Source organism: Tamandua tetradactyla, chromosome 21 (assembly GCF_023851605.1).
Source record: "Tamandua tetradactyla isolate mTamTet1 chromosome 21, mTamTet1.pri, whole genome shotgun sequence".
Classification (NCBI taxonomy): domain Eukaryota; kingdom Metazoa; phylum Chordata; class Mammalia; order Pilosa; family Myrmecophagidae; genus Tamandua; species Tamandua tetradactyla.
Genome location: NC_135347.1, coordinates 46,549,843 through 46,557,796, shown reverse-complemented (window position 1 = coordinate 46,557,796; position 7,954 = coordinate 46,549,843). Strand labels below are relative to the sequence as shown.

Sequence of the window (7,954 nt, the reverse complement as noted above, 5' to 3'; positions counted from 1 at the left end):
TTTAAAATATTTGATATAGCCCTAAAATTGCATATCTTTATCAAGTGCATATCTTTATTTTTATATGTAAAATATACATCTTTATCAAATGACTCCACCAGACCAAAAAGCACAGCATTGCATTAAACCAGATACCACTGGATTTCTGCCATTTAATTTAATAAGGCTTTGACGATAAATGTCCTTGCATATAATTATCAGGAAATGTAGGTCCTCAAATGATAAAACAACAACAACAAAAAAACACTAGAGGGTGGGCCACGGTGGCTCAGCAGGCAAGAATGCTTGCCTGCCATGCCAGAGGACCCGGGTTCGATTCCTGGTGCCTGCTCATGTAAAAAAAAACATTAGAATGTGGAAAGTAATATGCAAGAAAAAAATACATCATATTTTCGATTACTGAAATATAAGTTAAAGTATGGTTATTCCATTTACCTAACTTCCAAAAAATAAAAACATACTGAAAGAAAAGATAGTTGCAAATAACTTTGCTATACTCTTTCCTTATAGGAAAACTTGTTGAATTTCCTCTTAAATTGATGTACAGTATTTACTTCTTTTGCTGACTCCAACAGTTTGTTCCATCTCATTAATTCAAAGAGTAAGAAACATCAAGGAACATCAGGAACATCATTAATCCAAAGACCATTTCTGCCCATGCCTAAGTGAAGCTATTAAAGATATTTCAGGATCTGACTAAAATGGTTATTAAGAAACCTAACCACTGTGTCTCAATTTATTTTCCCAAATAATTGTAACATCTTTGTCTTGGGTCATGGGTTGATACATGATTTGGGTTTTACTTGCTACATTATTTTCAGATCAAGGTGAACAGAAAATCTGAGTTGCAATTAAAACGATTTCTTTTTTTTTTAATTTTAGGCTAAGCTTCTTTCATATAGCATATTTGCAGTTCTGGTAGAAGGTATGCTTTGCTTGGCATCATTAGATAGCCTGGTATAATCTTTCCTCTTTTCTAGACTACATTAAGCAGAATTGAGTTGTCTTTCCATACGCTTTTTTCAGGATCATACTTATATTTCATCACTGGAGAAAGAAACTCAACAATGCACCAAAGTTACATTTTGGCCAACAGCACCTAATTCTGAACTGATTTTTTTTGAAACGCCTGTTCCTTTTTGTTTTTAGTGTGTTACTTTACTCCTTCATTGGTAATTTTACATTTAAAAGTATGATTATTTCATTAATATCTGTCTAACTTTCAAGACTAATAGCCCATGAGAGAGGGCTTTAGAGCTATTTCTCCACTGTTGCCCAAACATCTAGCCTAATCCTTGGTGCATAGTAAACATTTGCTAAATGTTCAATGCATTAAAAACAAGTCAATTAAATATACTGATAGCATAAAATTTAAAATATATTTTTTATTTTATCCCAGAAAACATTTTTCTGTCAATTAATGATTTATTTTATGTGGTAGCTTAGGAAAATACATACCCACATCCACATAGAGACAACAAATCACATACATACATACATAGTACTAAAAAAAGTTAGTACATGTGGAAAGTGTTGAAAGAAGTTAGGTTTGGAATAATGGCTCTTATCCCCATTACTACAGCATATTGACATTAGAGTTAAATGTATTCCTTTGTTACGTTTAGATTTTCCCCAAATCCTTTTTCTTCTTTTTTTCTAACTTTTCTTATATGACTCAATCCTTGAGATTGTTAGGGAACTATCCATGGCTATATAAATTATGTTATAAAGCAGACAGATTTTTTTGTTTGATACTAATAATTAGCCACGTTAGGATGGAATGGATGTTTTATTACTAAATTTAGATCCTAAATTTTCAGTCCACTTATTTCCCCTCCTTAGAAATTCTTAGAGCAGTTATAATTGTCATCTTATATTTTCCCAGACCTGCAGCATAAAAATCACTGAAGCTCATTCCCTACTAATGACACCACAGACCCTGCATCTATAGTATTGTCCATGGATCCATCCTGCTCTGCACGGGTAGAAGCCATCAATGGAACTTTGAATCTGTAGGCAGCATGCTATGGAAGAAAGAGAAACTTCAACTGCAGTTGTTGTGACACCTGGAGTTCATTTTAAATCTCGACCTTCAGAAACTATGTAATAACCATGCATAGTTTCCTGTCATTGCTGCTCCTGGAATTTCTCATCTGTAAATGATGATAACTCCATTTTAAGAAACATAATAACACTTACTTTATTAATAATTACATGCCACGTGCATGCAAATTATTCAGAAAAGTCCATTCTGGCTACAACATTAGAAGGGTTAATTATTAGCTGAATGCAAGACTTTTTTTTTTTTTTTTTTTGCATGGGCAGGCACCAGGAATCAAACCCAGGTCTCTTGCATGCCAGGCAAGAACTCTGCCACTGGGCCATCATTGCCTACTCATGCAAGACTTTTTAAATGCAAAATAAATGCAGTTTCATCTGGGGAGGAAGACATTGAAAGAAGATGAGGAATGTTATAAAACATGCCTTGCTTAATCAAAATTTTCTAAGAGATTATTCTGGATTAAAAAATGTCACCATAGCATAAACTTGCATTAGGTTTACTTATTTAACAGTGAGACTGGGGCTGACGTATCACACTTTTCTTGAAGGCAGGAGAGTTACTGTTATTCCCAAACATATAGCTCCCATTTTGGGGCATAGGAACAGATGCAAAAATATTTTCATAAAATCACAGAGCTGAAAGAAATATCATAGAACATCTAGTTCCAAATTTAAAAAAAGATTAATGATACACAGAGTTTAAATGACTTTTTCTTGTGGTCTCAGTCTAAGAAAATACACTGAAAAACTCTTCAGCCCTTTGAGCAGGCTAACACTAATCCCATTTCAGGAGCTAAATCCTCACTCTCTTCCATTTTCCAACTTCTTTTAGGAAAAATCCCCAGACTCTCAGTTCTATCACCAAAATACTTTGCAGTATTCCAATGACTGGGCCTTTTCCAGATCTTCTTGCCGTGGCCGTGCCTACATTTCTATCTAGCACTTGTGTTTTCCTGATTAGTCAAGACATTTGCATAATCCCTGCCTTTGATCTGCAAAGATGAAGAAAAACGGTGTGAGTATTAATAATTTGCCCACAGCCTGTGGTGTGAAAAGTCTGGAGTAGATTAGAAGTCCTCTGAAAAGAAAGTCACAAGTCTGAAAGTGGGTAGAGACTCCGTAATCTGGCAGCTGATCACACTAGTTTAGTATTTATAATTCAATCTACTGCAGTTTATGGAGCAGAAGAGTGAAAACTGTGAGACTGCTTAAGGCAAAAATAAGAGAGTTCCTCATTCTGACTTGTAAGAGTTATAGGCCAATAAAGCTAGTTTGAGAAATACCATCCTTTGAAAATGAGTACATGTTAATCTATGAGTTTGATCTCCAAAAATGATCTTGTTTTGAGAGACAGATTTGTCATTTTCAGTCACTTCTGTTTGGTTACACTCTCTACAATATATTTATGTGATGTTGGGAGGTATAAAACGATCATCAAAATAATCATCAAATCTAATGGATTTTAGATACTGAAAGGCAACTTCATTTAGCACTGACATGCTACTGATGAGATGACTCTTATAAAACAGACACCATATCGCTCCTGAAGGGCACTTTTTAGAACTACTGAATTCATTTTGAATTGTGTCCAGTAAGGGATTCTAAAAATGAAAGTCATTACCCCTTCCTATATTGTAGAAAGAAATGAGAGAGCTGGAGTACAAAATGAGACCAGGGTGACATGAAAACTTTGTGATCATTCTACATTCCAATTTTAGCAAGAAAATTTTGAAAGTTTGACAAATTTTCTTTTCTGATGAAAAACGCAAATACTTATGAAATATTTAAAACCTTTTTTTGGGAAGAGTTTTTTGGAAAATCAGTTCTTAATTTCATATGGTTATATGTATGAATATATGTATGTGTTTTATGTATATGTATGTGTGTACATATGTGCATTAATGTATGTGTAGGGTCATATATAGTATGGAAAACTGGATGGCTTAAAACAACAGAAATTTATTGTCTCACAATTTTGGGGGCTAGAAGTCTGAAATCAAGGTGCTGGCAGTGTCGTGCTTGTTTTGAAAGTTGTAGAGAAGACTCTGTGTCACGCATCTTCTAGCTTTTGATGATGGTTGGACAGCAATCCCTGATGTACCCTAACTCCGTCTATTCATCTGTGTGTGAATTTCTTCCTCTTATGAGGACACCAGTCATATTGGATTAAAGGTCCAGCCTACACAAGTATGACCTCAACTTCATGTTAACTTGCCTGATTCCATCTGTAGAAACACTATTTCCAAATAAGACCACTCTCTAGATTAGTGATGTAACATATCTGTGCTGGTTTGAAAATGCTGTGTACCCCAGAGAAGCCATGTTCTTTTAATCCTCATTCAATATTGTTTAGGGTGGAACTCTTTGATTAGACTGTTTCCATGGAGATATAATCCATTCAGTTGGGGGCGTGATCATGATTACGATGGAGCTGTGACTCTGCCCATTTAAGGAGTCCTTTAAAAGTGGAAACATATTGGATAGCATTCAGAGCCAAGACATTACCCAGACATATGGAGAAGCAGGGCCCAGCAGATACTACCATGTCTCTTCCCAAGATGCACTAAGCAAGCCAGAAACTGGAGAGAGCCAAGGGGACCCAAGAAATGAAACCCAGCCCTGGAGAAGCCAAGTCAGGAATCTCCACAGGAAATAGAGGGTGACAACAACGGAGCTCAGAGTAGGGAACCAGCAGATTCTAGCCAGGTGCCTTCCCAGCTGACAGAGATCTTCCGGAAGGCCTCAGCCTTTCTTGAGTGAAGGTAACCTCTTTTTGATGCTTTAATTTGGACATTTTCATGGCCTTAGAACTGTGAACTTGCAGCTTACTAAATTCCCCTTTTTTTTCCTTTTGAAAATCAATGTTTTTTTAATATTGAAATTTTGTTAATATTTCTCACATTTCACAAAACATCTTTTGTTGACCTTCTACAAATGATACCATCCAATACTGTCCCAATACTTTCTTCTTGTGAGGAGAGTTTATATATCTTTTTGACTTCTGTAATATTTGTTATTTCAGGAAGATTTTTCAGGGAAATCTGATGACCATCTACCTGAGATAGTAAATATTCTTGATTTATTTGTATTTCTCCCTCTTCAACATAAACAATTAAAATTGAAGTATCATTTGCTGAGATACCAAATTTTTTCAAAGCTTCAGAAATATTGTTATTTGGGGGAAAGGTTGAAAATAATTTCAGTAGATAGAGTTCTTGTCTTCATTTTTCCCAGTTTGTAGAGATGAACTGCTTTGTTTGCTGCCACAAGTATCTGGAATGGATCCACAATCACTGTAGGATTTATTAATGAGCCATCAATGGTGCCTTCCATGGCCTTTTTTCTCAAGTCTCCAGCATTTTTTAAATCTTTTAAATAAGAGAAGTGTTACTCTGCATTCTGGAAACAGGTCTAGCTGACGTGTCAACTGCATTTCATAGATAAGTTGATCGGTAGGGATTTGGTGCGTCTCAATTCCCTTTTTTAAAGGCCATTACATTTCTGGTATATTGCATTCTGGCAGATTTAGCAAACCAAAACAATATCTCTTTGGGGAACACAATTCAGTTTATAGTAATATATTAAATAGTGAGGGGGAAGAGGGAAGGAAGATTCTACAATGTGCCAAACACTGAAGACTTGACAGGGAACAAAGCATACCAAAATTTCTGCCCCTGTAGAACTTTTATTTTGATACACACAATAAAAAACATATAAAATAATAAACATAGTATTAAAATACATGGTATGTTTGAAAGTGATAAACGCTATGCAATAAAAAAAAAATAAAACAAGGAAGAGTTTAGGAGCAGTGGTGTTCTACAGGCAGTCTCTACTAGTTTACAATAACCCATGATTAAATTTTCAGTATTTTGTGAGCTCTTTGTTAAAATAAACATTATTAAAATATAAAGATATAAACTTTTATTGAATAAATTACATTAAAAACAAAAAAGTAAATATCTAAATCTAGTCATTTCCCAGTTATTTAACTACATTTTACTGTTATACATTCTTGGAAATATTTATGGCTATTGTATCAGTATGGTGAAAATACTATGAGATGGTGTGTTACTTCACATACGTCCACAACCCTACTGTTCAGTGAAACCCTGTTGGTGGCTTGAAATAGGTTGTGGAAATTGGCAAAATTGCACAACAGTGACTGATTTATTGTTTTGTTCATTGTCTTCATTTAAGAAAGTGATGGAGAAATTTTAATAACTCAATTAAAACTTAAAATGTCTATAGCCATCAGATTGTGACTAGCATAAAAAAATTAAGGATATTTGCTTCTGGCATTCAAAAACGATTATCTGATTCACCGAAGAAACACACTGTTGACCAACGGGAGAAGTTCTGACATATCTTCATTGATTCACTTTTGTCTTATTCATAACAATAACCAAAATATCAATCAGTATTCATGTTGGAATGATACTTGTTTGTCAATGATGTGCGTATCTACTGGTCTACTTTGCTACATGGGCTAGTGATTAAACATACGCTGGGAGACACTATTGTTGGCAATAGAATTATTAAAATATTGGATTTCGGGAGAAATGGTAATCTGATCTCAAATTATTCTGAATTTTTCTGCAATGATTCTGAAACTTCCAATATTCTTTCAGCTGAAGAAAGTGAACAAGCATCCCTGAACTCCACGTGCCCCCAGAACTGAGCCACGGTGGGTCCTGACCCACTGCATTCCCCATGCCTGATGAGTCACACAGGACAGAGATGGCACAGCTCCCACCCAGAGTATTGTGTGCATTTTATTTCTAGTTAAATCTTTCATTTCAATGACCAGGACCTGCTCTCCCCCCACTCTTTGATGATTTTTGTAGTTGATTTGTCTGAACTAGGCTATTGTGCATTCTTTTAATAATCACTTGTAAAAACTGTCTCTCCTTGAAGCTATTTAGTCACATTTAAAGGACTTTGTTGGTTTTAGGGGACTTGGTACTGAGTATGAGAGTAGCATGGGGGGAACCAAGTATAGATCTGGGCAACATGATGGCTGCACTGATTTATAATTCCACCTTTGTGGTCTCCACAATATCAGTGATTAACAATGTATATTCTTTATAATAAAAAAGAAGACTCCTGGAATTGTTAAAAAAATAAATAAGTGCTCAAAAAAGAGAACTACATACTTTATGATTATTTGTAAATTTCAGGTTATAGGCCCTTTATAGCAGTAAAACTTATAATAAACTAATATGTATATTCACATACTTATTTTCCAGAAACCCAATTTTTCTGAACTTTTAAAATTTTATAATATGACTGTGGTAGTTAGATTTAGTTGTCAACTTGGCCAGGTGAAGGCACCTAGTTCTGTTGCTGCGGACATGAGCCAATGGTACGTGAACCTCATCTGTTGCTGATTGCATCTGCAGTCGGCTAGGGGCATGCCTGCTGCAATGAATGATGTTTGACTTAATTGGCTAGTGCTTAAATGAGAGAGTGCAACGTAGCACAGCCGAACAGCTCGGCATACCTCATCTCAGCACTTGCAATACAGCCCAGGCCTTTGGAGATGCAGAAAGGAATCACCCTGGGAATAGTTGCTGGAACCCAGAGGCCTGGAGAGAAGGCCAGCAGAGATTACTCTGAGCCTTCCCATGTAAGAAAGAACGTCAGATGAAAGTTAGTTGACTATATTATATGAAATGTGGTGGAGAAGAGTTTATTCAACATTTCATGTTGTTTGGAATAAAAAACTTTGATAACCTTGACTAGATGTGATGAAAAATAGCCTCTCAACTTCTGTGCAGAAGGCCAGGGAAGAGGTTGTCATGCTTTTGAGAGGGCATGGGCAGCGCATGAGAAGATATTGAGAATAAAGGAATTTGAAAGAAATGATGTATTTTCTTATCCAATGTGGTAA

At 35.6% G+C, this 7,954-nt stretch overlaps 1 pseudogene; it reads right to left on the bottom strand.

The window, feature by feature from the left end:
* Nucleotides 1-4,964: 4,964 nt before the first annotated feature.
* On the bottom strand, nucleotides 4,965-5,500 carry LOC143665363 (EKC/KEOPS complex subunit TPRKB pseudogene; annotated as a pseudogene).
* Between the last annotated feature and the right edge of the window lie 2,454 nt (nucleotides 5,501-7,954).